The sequence below is a fragment of the Lynx rufus genome, unplaced genomic scaffold (genome assembly GCF_022079265.1).
Source record: "Lynx rufus isolate CCGP_SWC_20201006 ecotype Redwood Valley unplaced genomic scaffold, mLynRuf1.p SCAF_6, whole genome shotgun sequence".
Lineage (NCBI taxonomy): Eukaryota > Metazoa > Chordata > Mammalia > Carnivora > Felidae > Lynx > Lynx rufus.
This window is the reverse complement of record NW_025814878.1, coordinates 144,658,445-144,662,869: the sequence shown is the minus strand read 5'-3', so window position 1 is coordinate 144,662,869 and position 4,425 is coordinate 144,658,445. Positions and strand designations below refer to the sequence as shown.

Genomic DNA, 4,425 nt, shown 5'->3' with positions numbered 1-4,425 from the left:
GCCTCCCAGCCGCCCCCCCGCCGCCCCCAGTCCCGGGCCCTCCAGGTCCCCCCCCCCACCACCCCGCAGACCCTCGGGTCCCAGGCCCCGCCCCGCCCTGACGCCGCGCCTCCCGCGCGCGCAGCGCAACAGGGCGCCTTCCGGGTCCGGGGTGCAACCGAGGAGGTGAGGGTCACCGCGGGGCTGCGACCTCGAGGGTGGAGGGTGGTCACCGCAGGGGTGCGACCTCGGGAGGGGGGCAGGGATGACTTGGGGGGGGCGAGTCACTGCAGGGGGGAGACCTGGAGGGGGCAGGGGTGACCTGGGAGGGGCAGGTCACCTCAGGGGGCGACCTCGGGGGGCGGGGGGGGAGGGGGGTCACCTGAGGGCGCGGCGGGTTCGGGCGGAGCAGGCCTGCCATGCTTGGCGAGCTGATTTTCAGACTGTCGCCGGGAGCAACCGAGGGGACCGGAGATGCGGGAAACCAGCCGACAAACGGCTTTTTCCTCGTGGATGCTTCTAAACTTCACCACGTGGCTCGCACTCCGCACCCCTCCCGAGAGGCGCCCCCTGCAGAGTCGTTCCCGCAGATGTTGGCTGAGCCCTGGAACAGGGCCGGGGGCCCGCTGCCACCTGTCGCTGAGGGCCCCCTGACCCCGGCCTCCTCCGCTCGCCCGGGGACGCGCGGCCCTTCGTGTCCCGGATCTGGAGGCTGCAGGCGCCTCGGGCAGGTACGCGGGTGCCCGGGCCCAGCCGCTCTGTGCAAATCCTGCGGTCATCTTTAAGTCGTAAATAGTCCTTCTTGTCACGGTCTTCACCACGGATTGCGTGGCCTCGACTCTCTGTGGCACTCTTCCTCCGGGTAATAGAAAAACCCTTGGTCCGCCCCTGCGGCCTCCTGGTGCTTCTGGTGTTCTGCCCCCAGCGCGTCCTGCGGGAGAGAAGCCTCCCTCCGCCCCTGCGTGTCTTCCGGAGACGACCGCGATGCGAGCTCGCTTCCACCCTGTCCAAGGGACACGAGGCCTCAGCGCGGTGCCGGCTCCCGGGTGGCTCTATGGCTTAGCTGGTTAAAGCGCCTGTCTCGTAAACAGGAGATCCTGGGTTCGACTCCCAGTAGGGCCTGGCGTTTTCTGAAACCCACTGTTCCTGAGAATCGTTTTACGTTGGCCAGGCCCCTCGAGTCAGTCCTACTCACCCCCCAAACTGTCACCAATCTCCCGGCGGTGGAACCCGAGCTGTTCGGTTGCAGCTTGCTCGAGCTCCTTGCTCCTGAAAAGTGGATTCTTAGGGAGATGACAGTTCAAATGCGACCCACTGCCGAGGAAGGATGCTTTTCCTAGTAGAAGGGTTTCTGAGCACCTGCGGGGTGTTAACAGTTTAAAGCAGGCAGACACGGAGAAATGCGTAATGTCTCTAGATTCTAGCAATCTCCAGCTCTATTTATAATGATTTCATAAAATAAGAGAAATTCATGAACCATGAATCCTGTGTTCACTACAAAGAAAACTTGGGGTGTTTGCGGGGGTGGGGGGTGGAGAATAAACAGTTAAGATCCCTTGTTAATCCTCTTAAGGAAACTTTAGGAATAATGATCAACTGGAAGTTAAAATGTCCAGGACCCAAGAATTCCCAGGGGAGGACAAAGTTACTGTGGGAAAAGAGCAGGTTGGGGGACACCTAAGGCCACTTTGTTCGAAATGAAGTTTGTAAGATTGAACCCTGCGTGTGGGCTCTGTGCTGACAGCTTGGAGCCTGCTTGGAATTCTCTCTCTCTCTCTCTCTCTCTCTCTCTCTCTCTCCCTCTCTCTCCCTGCCCCTCCCCCGCTCTCTCTCCCTCCCTCTCAAAATAAATAAATAAACCTTAAAAATAAAAAAAGAAGACATCCAGATGGCTAACAGACACATGAAAAGATAACTCCTAAAAAAACCCCGAACAACTCAATTATTTTATTTTTTTTAATCATGATACCTGTAGTACTCTTTAATCCCTACTCCCTATCTCCCCCAGCCCCCCACCTACCTCCCCTCCAGTAACCATCAGTTTGTTCTCTACAGTTAGGAGTCTGTTTCTTGGTTTCTCTTTCTCTCTCTCTTGTTTTCCTTTGCCTATTTCGTCTCTTAAATTCCACATGTGAGGGTCATATGGTATTTGTCTTTCTCTGACTGACTGACATTTTGCTCAGCATCATATTCTCTAGCTCCATCCATCTTGTTGCAAATGGCAAGATTTCATTCTTTTTAAGGCTGAGTAATATTCCACTGTATATTCTATGCCACATCTTCTTTATCCATTCATGTATCCACGGACACTTGGGATGTTTCCATAATTTGGCTATTGTAGATAATGCTGCAATAAACATCCAGGTGCGTGTATACCTTAGAATTAGTGTTTTTATATTTTGTGGGGGGGTAAGTATCTAGTGGTGTGATTCCTGGATCATAGGTTAGTTTTATTTTTAATTATTTGAGGAAACTCCATACAGTTTTCCACAGCAGCTGCACCAATTTGCATTCCCACCAACACTGCAAGAGGGGTCCTTTTTGTCCACATCCTCACCAACACTAATTATTTCTTGTGTTTTTGATGTTAGCCGTTTTGTGTGAAGTGATAGTTCATTGTGGGTTTTATTTGTATTTCCCTGATGATGAGTGATGTTGAGCATATTTTCATGTGTCTGTTAGCCATCTGGAAGTCTTCTTTTTTTTATGTTTAAGGTTTATTTATTTATTCTGAGAGGGAGGAAGAGAGAGCGGGGAAGAGGCAGAGAGAAGTTTCCAAGCAGGCTCCAAGCTGTCAGCACAGAGCTCACACGCGGGGTTCAATCTCACAAACTTCGAGATCGTTACATGAGCCAAAATCGAGAGTCACCCCTGGCCATCTGTATGGCTTCTTTGGAGAAATGTCTGTTCATGTCTTCTACCCATTTTTAATTGGGTCATTTGTTTTTGGGTGTTGAGTTGTATCAGTTCTTTATAGATTTTGGATACTAACCCTTTCTCTGATATGTCATTTGCAAATATCTTCTCCCATTCTGTCGGTTGTCTTTCAGTGTTGTTGATTGTTTCCTTTGCTGTGCAGAAGCTTTGCATTTTGATGTAATCCCAAACCACTCAATTTTTTAAATGTGCAAATATCTGAACAAGCAACGCAACCGAGATAGAGTCGGCAAATAAGCACATGGAAAGGTGTTCAACACCGCCTGCCGTATCAGGGGATTGCAGACTGAAACAGCACTGGGATACCACTAGGTGGCTACTGCTATGGCCAAACTCCAGTACTCAAACGACACCAACTGTCGGTGACCACGTGGAGCAACGGGAGCTCCGATTCGTTGCCGGTGCGGATGCAAAATGGGGCAGCCACCCTGGAAGAGAGCCTGGCAGCTTCTTACAAAATGAGAGAGTCTCACTGTGTGACGCAGCAGTAACGCCTCTCAGTACTTCACCCTTGTCCACGCTGAATGGATTCTGAGAAAAGCCCATGTAGACCTGGGATAGAAATGGTGATTTCTTTACTGTTTCCTCCTCAAACCGCCTTCCAGGAGGTGCGGGGACTTGAGACCAACTGAATGAAGTCTTTTACGGAAAAGGGTGATCTGGAGCCTGGCGACCTCCGGGAGGAAGGGCCTCCTGCCCCAAGCCTGTCATCTGTGGAGCCCACACTCTGCGTGGCATCCACAGGACACTCACCCGGGTCTTGAGTGTGACATGGGCAGACACTCTGCCAACTGGGACAGAAGGCGGACCACCCGGAAGGACGCTTAACTCCCAAGATGTCAGAGTGAGGGAGCCGCCTGAGCGTCCTGCCTGGCCGGGAACATGTGCTGCCTTCAGGGGGAAGGAAGCCCAACTCCCATGGTGGAGACCGGGCGGGAGGGGATTTTTCCCAGGCCTGGAGAGCCGGCCCAACACGAAAATCCAAAAGGGACTGGGGAACTTCATTTTGAACTTGCCCAGGACTGGTGCCTCCTTCTTCCCTCCAGGGCTTCCCTTTGCAGGGGGAGTGTCTACCACGGTTATCTACGCCTGTCCCACCGCTGCATTTGGGGGAGCAGATAGCCTGTGAATTTCGCACATTTGCAAACGGGGAGGAATTGTGTCCAGAATCGCTCACACGTAGAGCCACCGCTCACACACCCTTCGTAACTGGGCTACTTAGACGAGTTGACGCTGAAATGAGTTGAGATCTGGGGAGACTGGGCCGGGGTGCGTGTTTTGTCCTGGGGGACCCGTGGAAGGCTTTGGGGAGCAGGGGGCAGGTTGTTAGGTGCCATAGCGTCTCCCCGCCCCCTCCCCCTCCCCGGGATCTCCTGCTTCCCAACCTCCAAACCTGTGAGCACGGTAAAAGGGGCGTGGAGGACGGGAGTGAGTCACGGGTCTTGCTTGAGGCGCGGTAGTGGCCTGGCTTCTTGGTCCACAAGGCGTGGGGAGGGGACAAAAGTCGCG

General features: G+C 53.6%; 1 non-coding gene across 1 annotated transcript; it reads left to right on the top strand.

Moving 5' to 3' along the window:
* The first annotated feature begins 1,027 nt into the window (after positions 1 to 1,027).
* TRNAT-CGU (transfer RNA threonine (anticodon CGU)) lies at positions 1,028 to 1,101 on the top strand. Its single transcript has one exon. It is a non-coding gene; the product is annotated as a tRNA-Thr (tRNA).
* Positions 1,102 to 4,425: the final 3,324 nt, after the last annotated feature.